Source organism: Ammospiza nelsoni, chromosome 6 (genome assembly GCF_027579445.1).
Source record: "Ammospiza nelsoni isolate bAmmNel1 chromosome 6, bAmmNel1.pri, whole genome shotgun sequence".
NCBI classification, from domain to species: domain Eukaryota; kingdom Metazoa; phylum Chordata; class Aves; order Passeriformes; family Passerellidae; genus Ammospiza; species Ammospiza nelsoni.
The window spans coordinates 34,816,912-34,831,116 of NC_080638.1; positions in this window are offsets into that span (position 1 = coordinate 34,816,912).

Here is a 14,205-nt window from a genome sequence, read left to right on the forward strand (position 1 = left end):
ATTCAGGAATTACTTTAGAGAGGATGACCCTTGTAAGACTGTGGAACCTGATAGGTTTCCTATCACTGAGAGCATGCTGAGAGCATTCTCTGGTGTCCTTGCAGAGTCACTTTCTGTCATATTTTAAAAGTTGTGGAAATCTATGGAGGTCCCTGACAACTGGAAGAAAGCGAATGTTGTATTCATCTTCAAGGAATACCAAAAAGTGCAGACCAGTCAGCCTCACAGTGATTCACAAGAAAACCATGGAGTCTCCCAAAGAATGTGTCTGGTGATAAAGGAGAAGGTAACTAACAACATGCCTTTACAAAGTGTTGATCATGTCTGATGAATCTGAGTGACTCTATGATCAAAACACTGGATTTCTGGATGAGGGGAGAAATGTGAATGTCATTAAATTTAGCAAGGCTTTTGGTGCTGTCCTCACAATATTCTTGTACCCATATTAGGATTTTACAGTCTGGATGAGTGACCAACTAATTATTTACAATACCAGTTGGATGATTTGGTATGGAAGTGGTGGTTTCAGGTTGTCTTCCTGGGTGTCTGTGACAGGGATATTCAGGGGCCTACACTGACACCCATCCTCTTTATCACTGAGCTGAGATGGACAGATGGACCTCACTCTCAAGTTTGCAATGGCCCTAGACTGGGGACTGGTTATTAAAGTCAATGGGAATCTTTCCATCAAGGAGGACCTAAGCAGACTTGAAGAAATGGGCTGACAGCAGCAAGGACAAATACAAGGTCTTGCAGCAATGGACTGATTCACTGGGGAGTAGCTCTGTGCAAGAGGACATGGATAATACAATTTTGAATGTTCTCATAACATCTGACTGCATTAACAATCCAAAAGATTGATCCTTCTTTACTGAAGAAAACCAGATAATTGTGCTCAAACCAGACAAATATAGAAGTAAATAAATTAAGAGCACTTACAATTACTTACTCCACCCCACCTCAGCCTCATTTTTTAAAAAATTTAAATCCATATTCTCAAATGGTCATTTCATTCTGTGATTGCTTTATGTGCCACAAATGCAATGCTTCCATATGGTAGCATCTCAGAATACTGCTTTCTATTAATTCCCATCAGATAGAATATTGGTTTACACAGCCTTTCTTCAATTTTGTTGCTTCTCAGACAGATTATATCACTGCAATATCTCATGGAATTAAATGCTCACACAGATGGGTATGCTTTCATGACAAGGTTGAAAGATTGGGAAAGGACTAGAAGAAGAAATATTTGAGAGATAATTGTGTTATACTGACAACTTCGTAACGTCCTTAACTACTGTTGGTGATAATGATGAATGGTGTATAATATGGTACTCTAAATTGGTGAGCAAGTCAATTAGAACAAGTCTACAGTCGTTAGAACTGTCTTATGTAATTAAATGGGTCAGAATTTAACGAGTCCTGCTTCCCTTCCCCCATCCCCAGCCCTCCCATCCCCAAATTTTAAGATACCTAAGACAGGGATGTTTTCATTGTTTTCATCAGGTTGACACTGACTTATCAAATTACAGAGAGCTCATTTTACTGTTTGGCCCATGATTCTTGTAGCAGCTGTGCATTGGGTGTGTTGAGGTGTTAAGTATCTATCAACTGAGCAAAAAGAAATCTTTAAATCTTTTAGAATCTGTCAAAGTATTCTGACTGTGACCTTTCTGCCTTCAGTATCATAATTTACAAGTAATGTTCTTGATAGCAAATTAAAATAGCCCCGTCCTAAACACAAAAAAACCCCAACAAAACCCCAAACTAATGAAACAGTCTTGAGCATTGATATGATGCTGAATGAAGCTCAAAAAATAACTGAATGGTTGAGATTTTCTCATACTTATAATTTTTGAGATCTTTATATTTCACTCTTTCATTACCCTTTTCTAATAATTTCTTCTGTTGACACTTCTTTTCCCTATCAACATTTATACTAAAAATCTGCTTATTGATTATCTTTTATATAACCAAGAAGTATGCCTTTTTTTTTCCAGCTCCTCATATATACAAGCTTCAGTATATCTGAGTTGTAAGATGCAATTTAGACATGAATCTCCTAGATTCATAACAGCCTCATTCTAATTTTATGCTGATTTTACCTTCACTGAGTTTAGCATGATGAATTAAGTTCATACTGAGAGGGATATTTCCACATTATATTTGAAGATTTACTCTGCCTTCCCTGTCATTTATGAAAACTGTGCTAGATTTAGTGACCCATTTTAAGATTCAGGAGATGGGAAAAAACTTGATTCTAAGTAGTAGATTTTTATGCCTATCTGATTTACACTTTTTTCAATTATGATGGTTAATTTTGATGTGACTAGCCACCGCATACCATCTGTGAAGAACAGGAACCTTTGTCAGCAGTTACTTCAAATCACTCTTCCGTCAATTGGACCAGCTACATAGGTTTGAAAACTTTGGGAAAAGTACTTGAATCTGCTGAAAAAGAGATGAATGTCTTGAAAGAAATCAGAAGTTTTGGCTGCCAGAACTGTGGTATTGCTATGTTGATTGCTACTACATATTGATTTACTGGACATTATTCCTGAAAATGGTGTCCCCAGAAGTGAGATAATGGCCATGACAGCCAATACAAATCACCTAATACTGTTACATCATTCCCTACATTCATTTTACACATTTCCACCAGTTTCTGAAAATCATGCTTGCCCTCTAGCTCTTCATAAGTCACTTATCTTTACTGATTTGTAATTATGATCTCTCATTGGAAAAAAAAATACAATTGTACATCTTTCTTAGCTCTTTATCCCATTGCAATACATCATTAAACTATTTTATAACATGTTATTTATTATGTCATTTAAAGTCTGTGGCTCTTAGGAACAGCCTTAAAGGATTTATGTTTTATTTATATATGTTTTTACTTTTATTCTTTTTTTTCAGTTGGTTATGCCCTATTTTAAATAATTTGAGGAAAAAAATATTGCTTGTTGTAAAACAGATACCCTCAGGAATTCTAGACCATTTAGCCTTTTTCCCCTGTTATGTTTCATCAGATTTTAGTTCTCTCCTAGAGAGCAAGGATTTAATAGATTAAAACAGCAATTGATTTTTTTTTAAGTCTTTTATTTGAATTTATCCATTCCACTGAAATACATTATGTGTCTCCAAAGAAAGTAATAAATTATAGACAAAGCAAAAGTTAAAATTAGATCTGAATGTGGTGTAATGCCCAAAGGAAACTGTTCAGAAAGGTTACAAGCTGTCAAAAAACAATTTGTATGGTTAAAAGCCACACAGATAGATGCTGTTAATGGAGTATCTGTAATGATTATTTAGGCATTGGTTGCTTATTATGTCTTTGAGGCAGCTATTCAGTGCACTGCTTTGGAGGCTATAAAGACCTGTAATTCTGCACCTATTATACAGAAGAAGTGTGTGCAAGAATGCACTGTGCCACATCAAACAAACCTCTCCTCTCTATTCTCTTGATTTTTAATCATCTCTCCCTCTGGAATTATGGTTGATGATGATTGTAAGAATAAAGACTAGTTACTGTAGTGAAAGGATCATAAAGTCAATCATGTGGATAAAATTACTTAGCAATTCAGCCAGCTGGTCTCTATTTGGCTTCACTTCAGTTCATTAGTTTATGGGGAGAATTCACTCCACATTTAAAGAAAGCAGAATTGCATAAAAACTAGTTTGTAATTAATAGCAGCTTTTATACAGAAATAAAATTGCCAAGTGAATGTGCCATTGGGCACTCATTTTTTATTTCTTTTTTGTATCCTTTGGAAAACAGCTTTATTTTGTATGTGCAACCTTAGACACAGGTTGTTCCTCTACAATCCATCTTCTTTTCTTGAAAATTATTCTTTTCACAATGTAATACTTGAAGAGTTTTCAAATCACAATATTTGCTAGGGAGTAGACAACTTTATACAACTTAGGGGCCATTTGGAAGCATGGCTGTATAATCTTGGCATTCTGTGCCAGTGCTCTCATGCAGGTGATTAGGTGGCAGTGTATAGCTGTAAGCATATGTTTAAAGTGCCATACATCATAAGCATATTGTGTTTTGCATGCTTTTTAAGAGCTAAATAGCTAATGCTCATTACTATTGTGTTTAACGGAGCCAGAAATAACAAATATACTGTTCTTCTACTTTTGAAACCTTTTATGAAGAGCGCATAAAAGCAGCGAGGCAACTGGGGAGTTGATCCATTTTTAATCCCTTAACAGGATATCCAAAATGAAGCCAAATTACTCCCAGATCTTTTCAGGTCTAAGCATAGAAGCTGAGGAGGCCAGAGCCTGTTCATTGGCGTAAGCAGTTACACTGCATTGCTTAAGAAAAATAGTATAGAGATGAAAACAGAAGAAATATGGAATTTTAATTTTTTCAATTATAACTATTGAAAGGGCTGTATTTTTTATAAGCCCAGATTAAACACTCGTGTGTTAGCTTGGCATGGAGGGATGGCCTTTCTTCTGCAGCAGTGTGTGCACACAGAATGTCCTCTCTGAGTACTCTTGATGGAAAAAGGGGAAAGAGACCATCGAGGTGGAGTTGTCTTGCTGTTACTCTTTTATCTGTTAAGTGTATTTGAAATGTGGATTAGTAAGAAATGTCAGTGTTTCAACATCTGTTTCAGTGTCCAATTAGATCAAAAATAGGCTTTGGAACACTGAACTGTTCTACATTTTCACATTTCCTATATTTTAATGGTTCCACAAGAAAAAATATTTTGCCTTGGAAAACAAGCAATTTATACTGTTATTATTTTTTAGGTCTTGATACATGCTGTATAGATCTTAAGCCTTTAATTAATTATTCAATTTAATGAATTGGCCCTTCTCAGTGTAAGATAATACTTCTCTGGCAATTTTACAACTGGCTACTGCCTTCATCTTGTATCTCCTGTGAGAATGTAACTCTGAATGGTGTTCAGGAAGGAAAAGGACATCTGAGTTCTAGGCAGATTTCTATACTATTTAGGAACTCTGGAATTCCTGAAGCAGTGTAGTGGTGTCTTTTAGACATATATAGTAATTAAATGAATGATTTGCTCATACAAAGGATTACTTAATCAACAAATTTATCTATGGTAAAGATAACATTGAAGATCACTTGTTCTTCTATTTGTTACCAGGAATTAATTTCTTTAATACAATCACAACTCTGCCAGTATATAGTAAATATTAGTTGCATAAATGGCAATATTTGACATTTTTAACAATTATAATTTAATTTCTTTTATATTATTTGCCTATCTATAACAGGCAGACATTGTCAAAGCAGAAAGGAATGAAAGAACTGGTAAACTCAATCTTGTCTAGAGAATATTAGGAACTTAAAATTTAGAAAAGAAACTAAAAGGAAATTACTTTCATAAGCCTTGTGTTTTACTGCAAACATAGAATAGTCTGTGGAAAGCCTACTATTGGTCCTACTAGAAATACATTATATTAGGAATGAAATAATTTGTTTTAATGTCACGCAACTGTGCAAAACATTGAGAAGTCATTAGCATAAAGTACATTTGAACACAAGTGTCTATTCAATTTTGTATTGTTATTTTCCAAAATAGAAATCATGAGAAAATAGGATTGGTCCCAGGCTGGAGTCTGTACAAGCATGTATAGGAAAATGTGTGACACTTTATTCCTAAATAGCTCCTTGACTAAAGCATGTTCCTTCCAATCGTTTACATTTGTTTGATTTATGACATTTTGTGGAAATGCCTGGGAGACCTGGAGTAGTTCCCTCGTGTTCCACTGATGTTATTCTTTCATCTTCTTCCAATTCCTTCCATACTCTACGTGGTCTACAGGAAATCCTGCAGTACAGTGCTTCAGTAGCCCTCCTCTTTTCTGGAGAAAGGATGTGGATGGCGACAGCAATTTAGGATGGGAATGTGGGAATCGGAATACCCCCTCATGACCCTATGTTTATAAATAGGGCATGCAGGGAAGGGTTTCAGAGCAGCACAGAAGAAATTCTACAGTAATAATTTCATCCTAATTCTACTTTAGCCTACCATGGGTGAGAGATGCCCAAAATGCAGCTGCTTTTACGGACCTATTCATACTCAACACGTCATAGATTCTCTCTGTGTTAGAAGAGAAAGCGGCTGGGGGCGTACAATTAGATAGAGCATGGGAATTTTTAACTCCCCATACAGTAGTTAACTGCTGTCATCTATCCCAGTTATTGACTGTTCAATTTCCTTAAGTTTATTACACATCTTCATTTCCTGAATCATTGGAGATCATTTAATTAAAGAAAGTGATTAACTAAATGAAAATGATTTAGCAGGCAAGCCATCTCCATTTACTAAATACTGAAAAGAGAAATCAAGAATTGTTAAAATGCATACATTCATATAAAAGTATTTAAAAACACTTTTATTGGAAGAAATTTAATAGGACAGTCAATAACCAGTCATAAAAACAGAGTGTGTGATCCTTTAGGTGAAGATTAAGTCAGAGTTGCAAATAACAATTGGTTAACATGCTGAAAATGTTGAAATTATTTTTTAGTTGACCAAAACATTCAAATTTTCTAATGCAATATAAGAATTAAACCATGAGTGCAACAGGCTTGTTTTCTGTCCAGTACTGAGGCATGTTTATTTCAAATAATACTCCAAGCGTGTTTTTACTGCCATACATACTAATATTATGATGGTTGATACTGAAGAGATCTCTTGTGAGATGGAGTTTGTTTATTTGGCCTGCTTAATACCCATTAGCACAGTATGATGAAAGTATATATAGGAGTAAAATTGATTATGTTTTTTTAGTTATTAAAGTTTAAATAACAACTTCTTTTGCAAAATTATTGCAAAACTCAGAATTATGTGAATCTCAAAGATATTTGCTAGGGATGCCATTATTTGGTAATGGATGTGGAATAAAAAATATGCTGTTAGTCAGACTAAGCAGAATTGCAAAACATGACAGGAAAAAAACCCTCTTAGCAGCCCTTTCCCTGTATGAGATGGTTCTGTTTAATTTCAATAACTGTGGTTTATGTTGATTTTATTTGTTGAAGCAAAACAAATAACATCATTACAAGTCATACAATTAATTTCCTGATACCATTACGTTTGTCTAAAAATCTTCATTCAAAAATTCATTTCAAAGCTGTTCCCCCTTGTCCTATCACTGTATGTCCTGTATTAAGTCCCTCTCCGTCTTTCTTGTAGCCTTCTTTAGGTACTGGAGGGCTGTGTTAAAGGGCTCCTCAGGACCTTCTCTTCTCCAGGCTGAAAGCATCTGCAGTACCAAATGTAGTTATTTCAATTCTGATTTTTTTTTTTTTTTTCCTAACACCTTCTTGCTTGATTAGTGGTTGAGCCAAGGATCGAAGCAGCGTTGTCTGTATTCCTTATAGTAGGAGATGGAATTGATGTATAGCACTCAGCTCAACTACTTGCCATGCTAGTGGACAGCAAAACATGCATCACTTTAGGAGACAAAGCCTGTAGTTCTACTAATAACCTGTGTTGACAAGTCTCTTTTTGTTTTCATATAAATTGCAGTTCAAAATTCAAATTCTAGGTGGTTGTGTTTTATCTTCATAGAGGGTATATATGGGCAATCTATCTGAGGCTCTTTTCTCTATAACACTTATCAAATTTGTTATGTCAACTTTTATTCCTTATTTATTTAATGCTTTCTAAAACAAGTCAAAATGTCAGCAGAAGCCAGTGGAGGAGTGCACTGCTCAGGAAGCATGCATGCTGCTTTTAGGGTATAGGGAGCCATTTATTAATACAAGCAGCAGCTAGAAGGCAAAATAGTTTGACAGGGTTAGGACCAATTCATGCTGATAGAACACAGAGTGCTAACTAGACAGCACGAGTTTCAGGAACTAAGCATTAAAAAATGTAAACTTTTAAGATTTAAAAAGTAAAGTCTTATTTCTCTGCATTTGTAGAAAAGTACAATTTCAAACAAAGAACATAAGTACTGAACAAATTATACTGAAGAATTGCATACTCTTTGTGTAAGAGCTGAGGGAACTTCTGTTTTTACTGTTTTTTTACATCTTGTAGCAAAAAAAATGTTCACAAGCTAATGTAGGTCTATAATGTAAAGTTTATGCAATTAAAGACCATAAGAGAGTTTATAGACCATTCATCATTGGATATGGATCATAAACTCTGAGTTTCAGAAAATAAGGAAGGAATTCCATTTGTAGCTCACTGTTGCCTGAAGCCTACCTAATGACATCTTTCTTAGTCATGGAATTAACTGAGTGTCTAGCTGAAAAGCTCTGAATATTCACTGTGCATATTAAACTTGAAAAGGTATAATAAAATCTTGCATCCTTGTAGGGGATTTTTGTTGGGCTCAGTTCAACAAAAATTAGACAGCACTTGTTCATTTGGTACATTCAAAAGGAGTCAAACCTTTCAAATTCCAAACTGTCAGCTCCCATCATTTCATATGACAGCTGAGTGTTTGAGTGTAATACACACAAGTCATACTAAGTGAAAAGCTGTTAATGAATAGAGTTGCTTTTCTTAAACCAAGGGAAAGGAACACATTTGCCAGTGCTTTGTGGTTATGTGTTGTGATGCAAAATGGATTCTCTACTGTCCTTGCTTGGTCTTACCTGTGTAGCACAACATTGGTATGGAGATATCTATGGATTTCGTTAACTAGGTCAATAATCTTTTGTGCTTTCTGACTTAAATATGCTATATGACATTGCTTCAAAAATTATGTACATGGCAGAAGGATGTATTTTTCTTAAAGAAATAAGAAATTATTCCTTAAGGTCTGTATGTAAAGAGTGTTCTCTTTGGATCTAATTTTCTCAAGGGCTATCTTCATCTTTCATTGAAGTCATCTGGGAAAGTATTCTGCAGTTCTGCATGCTTGAAATCAGGTCTCACAGGAGTTGTGAGATCTGACTAATTCAAATTAATTTCCTGTACCTGTTTTCTCCCCTTGCACTTTTGTGGTAGGACTATAGGAACTTCAAGTTTGATTTTTCTTTCCCAAAGTTAATTGGTATAAGTAAAGTGGAAGAAATGTATTTCTTTAAGGCTGCTTTTGTAGTTAGAAGATAGAGCTTATGAATGCTCTGTGGCTTTCACTGGACTGTACCTTCAAGCACCCATCATTAAGTGACAGCATAAGATTCCATGCACAGGAAGTTAGTTGCTTTAAAAATTACCCACTTTTTTCCACTTTATAAGAAGAGATATTTTGATAAATTCTGCCAGTAATATAAAGTAGCACTTGATATCTGTCTCTCTAAAAGCAGGGCTGTCATACTCAGGTTGTGCAATGTTCATCAATACATGTGACATGAAAAGACACAACAGAAAAGACAGAGACAGAGAATGTTTATTTTCTGAAAATAAGAGGACTGAAATATGGAAAAATCTAGATTCTGTTCTATCCTTTGCCTCTGACTTACTATGAGTCTAGCGTACTTACGTATCTACTAACTTCATTTCCTCTTTTCTTAAAAGGTAGGGATGCCCTAGCAAGTCTTGCTAAGCCCTTTGAAATGCTTGTAGACCAAAAAAATCTTGTTGCAGTGAAAATTGTTATTTGATTGATTTGATTTTATTGAAGATAAGGCCAGAAAATTATGGTCTGGTCTCACTTTTATACCTAAGACCTGTGAAGATTAAGTGGTGAAGGGATGTTTAAAATCACGATGAGAGGATGGTGCTAAATACAGACAGGTGACATTATTTGAGATTTTGGAATATGACCTGCATCATTGATTCAGAATTTTTCAACTGCCCTGCAGACCAGAACAATGCAATCTCATTATCTTTAAACAGGCTGTATGATTTCAGGGAAAATTAGAGTTAGGATTAAGATTCAAGAACAGTAAAATCATTAACTTTTCTCAATAAATTTCAGACTTACCAGGTGTTGTCTTCAAGCTTAATTCTCTTGTAATTTTGAAGTTTCATGAACTTTCATAATCTCAAATATTTTCAATTTGAACTGATGCTGTTCATATGATGAGGTTGTTGATATGATGTACCACAAATTTGTAAGAATATGTTTAAATTTGTGCTTTGAGCTGAAAATCTCTAAGCCATGGAAAATTCAAAGTGGTTTACATAGGCTGACTTCTGCTAATTGCAGTTACCTTAAACAAATGCTGCTTAATTTTAGCTTTTTTTTTTACTTCATCCATTCATGTTATATGGTCTATTGTCTGACAGCTGGTTTATCATTCTGGAAATTATACCAATAACATCTGGTTAAGGATAAAAACCTCTAAAAAAGGAATTTCCATGGGGAAAGAGTCCTCTCTTTTCTTTGTTATGCAAAAACTTGGCAAGACTTGGAAGTAATCCGGAAGCTTCCTGTTTAATTTGCTTTGAAATTTCCATGATTCCACTTTCTTGGATTGAACTAGTCACAACTATTAGTTTTGTGGAAAAACTCAGTTTATGTTAAACTCTAAAATTACATGGTAGATAAAACCAATTAATCTATGAGCTTTGAAGTTTGCATGTTTGTGGGTTTTCTGTATGTATTGGTGGTGCTCTGTACAATGTATTATTCCAAAACTTCTTCATTGAAAAGACCTTAAATAGCATCTAGATTCAGTTTTACTAAAATGTTTTTAACACAGCAGGCAGAAAGTTTAACATAGAATTTAATTTTTGTATTTATTTTTAAAATGTCAGTGATAGGCTTTGTTTTCCTTATTTATAATCACTAAAATATTTCAAAAGCTAGTTGCTTTCTGAAAGTTCAAAACGGAGATTCTTGGTCCCTGGATGTGCTATCTCTTATATATTTAAGCTTATTCTTTTCTTTCATTTGGGTTGCCTAGATATACTTAAAGATCAAAAACATATGCTTTACCAGGTGTGCTTGTGAGCCAGCACCACTGATGGGGTTTTATGTAAAGAGATAAAAATTCTGTGCATGAGCTGTCATAAACTGTTTAGCTGAACAAAGTCACTGTTACTAAAGCACTGCTGATATTCTTAAATGGAAATGCAATGAGAAACACCTGTGTGAAAACCAGATTAGTAGAACTGAAAATCATCATGGATTCCAGGTCAGAATTAAGTAAATAAGATGGTTCAGGGAAGGTCAAATAGTATCAATGTTCTCAAGTGGTGATGAAAACCTCAATTGCAAACAACTGATGTTTGTCAGGCAGTGGAATGGAGACTTTTGCTTTAATTCAATGTTTAAAATTCTGCAATCAAGAATGTTGTACCAGAAAAGTAGAAGATTATGCTTAGTCCTGTTATTTTATGAGCCTGGAGAGGTTGCAGAGTGCTGTATAAACAGAAAGGAAACACTCTCCAGCTTTGCCTTGAACACCCCAAAGCCATGCAGCCCCTCTGTGAAGGAGGGCAGAGAGCTCAGCTGCCTGAACAGGTGCATGGGATGGCACAGTGCCTTTCATTCCCTGCTCTCACTTGAGCCCATGTGGAGAGCTGCCATAAAACAAACAATGCAGTTTGGACACATACTGCATTATATGGCTGCAAAGCTAATTTGTCCTACAGTGCAACTTACCCCTTCACCCTCTGCTTTCATGCTTCTGCACGTATAACACTTTATATGGTAGATTAATGTTGATCGGCTTCATAGAAAGCTGTTCAGAGCAGTTTTTGAAAGAAGACGATGAATGATTGCCACATGAAAACAGAAAACTAAGATTGAGCCTACCAAAATAGTGTTTGGTTTTCTCCAAGGGATGTTTCTGTGTTTTTCTTTGTATAATTTGGCTGATCTATCAGAAAAAAAAAAAAGACTAAAAAAAGTAAAGAGCCATGAAGACAAGGAGAAAAGAATATTGAGGTCCTTAATTAAGCCAGGCATAGATTGTTTATTCACTTTAAAGTTTAAACAGAGGCATATGGCAAAGATTGGTTCACTACTGGGACTTACAACTGGGCTCTGTTCTGCTAACTGCAGCAGCAGCAGCAGCAGGATGAGGGAAAGGAAATAAAAAATGCAGACATGCAACTAACAAGCTCAGGGAATTACAGGAAGCTGTAAGAATCTGCTAAATTACACCTATACATTAACCTTCTTTGTTTTCCTGCTGCAAAAGAGACATCTAATTATTTATAAATATGGAAAAACTTCAACACTATCACTGGAATGAAGAATATTGAATCCTTGCTTATATCAATTGAAATTTTAAATTACATATAAATATACTGCTATTTGTTTGGGGTTTGTGTTCTTTTAAATAGTAATGTTGTAAAATTTGCATAGGAAGAATTCTAATACAAAATTAATTACATATAGAATTCGTGCAGTAGACGGTGTATCTTTGAAAAACGACCTGTGTTTGTTCCAAAGCCACCTATTGCTAGCAGACTGGATCAGATAGAAAGCTTTATATGAAACACATGCATTCAATAACATGTGCACTGCTATTTATCACTAATGTTTTACATAAAGGTTCTTCTATCTTCTTTATTGAAAATGCATTTATGTATCTCTGACTAGACTGGATTCCACTGTCTTTTTTCACAACTTTTCTTCCACAACAGATACATTTCAGGTTGGCTTTGGGGTTTTTTAGTGTGTAATATGCATGTATATATTCTAATACATAAAATAGAAGAAACACATATTTCCTCTAGATCTTTCTACAATCAGAATTTTCACACAAAAATATTATACAGTTTTCCTTGATGTACCATGAAAATCACAACACAGCCTACACTGAAAGTTAGCTCCCAACATAGTCATCCCCCATGATCATGATTGGAGTTGTCAAGATTCACACCAACTCTGTTGAGACTTTCTGGTCCCAGTGAAGGAACCAGCAAAATGACAATCAACTCAGTTTTTGTAATTAAAGGAAGGTATATCTTGATTTTCCTTAGTTTTCCATTAGTGTCCCATCCCTATTCCTCCTACGCACACCTTCCCCCACATTTCCTGGTTTTACAGGCTAATGGAAGATAAAGTAATTTCAAAGAGGTAGGTGTTCCAGATGGCCTGTTCTCTTTTATTTGCATTAATGAAAATCAGCAACTATACTACATGAAAATGGGGAGAATGAGGTACTATTTTCTTTTCACTGTTGTGTTAGGAACAGCTTTAACATATGTACCTTCAAGTGTATTCATGGTCTAGGTGTATGATATAAAACTTGAAATGAACTCACTGGGCTCTAAATGAACTCAGTGAAGTTCATTTAGTCTGAATTGTAGGAGAGTAAATAAGGCATTGGATTTTAGAGGCTTTATATTTAAAACAGATTGAAAGCCATTTCTAGTTACTCTACAAAACTTACATATTCAAAAGACTACTGACACTAAAAATACACGTTCACAATTGAAAAGAGTACCAAAAAATTGGAAAAGAGGTTGTTACTTCTTGGTTTAGGGAAGAAAAGACCACCAACCAACCAACCAACCAACCAACCAACCAACCAACCAATAGGTCATTATGGAGGCCTGCCTATTCCATCATTTGTATCACAGAATTCTTTTTTCTCTCTTTTCAGGCCTGTGTAACTTGCTATTTCATCTTTCACAGTACTGCTAGACAAATCTCAAAAAGATAAATACAAAATTTCTTCCACAAGTGAGCCAGAAGTGTATCACACAGAAATGCTACAGTCACTATTAAGCATTTAACAAAGACATTATTTGACTGTAATGCATTGTTTCAGCAGCTCTGAAGAAAATTGTTTCTGGCATGAAGAGCTGGGTGTCACATCAGAAACAAATATTTGACATTGTCTTGTTTCCATCATGCCTTGTCAGTATAGTTTTATAAACATCCATAAAGTTTTGAACACAGAAAGAATAAAAAGGAGCACTAATGATAGAGTATTCACTGAATGGGTGTCACATGCTAGAATTTGTTCTGCAGTAAAATTTGGAGACTCTTGCCAATAAGAAATGATGTTATAAAATTAAATTTTGGCTTAGTACTGTTAATGATAAAATTATACTCTGTCAATATACATAGCAGCACAATAATATAACAGCTCTGGTAATGAAACTTGTATCATTTTAGGCTGGCAAGTAATAATTTAAAATACATTTATGACACAATTTTGAAGTTTATTTCATTATTTAATGGCACACATTTTGCTAGAATTTTTCTACTGGTAATAGCTCTGCATTTTTGTATGTGCATTCAGTGTAGAAAGCTTGTGCTCTTATTTTATCCTGAAAGCTAATTAATTATTGTGTCATATTTTATGGATTTGCCAACACGAAATTATAAAGAAAATAGAAAAAA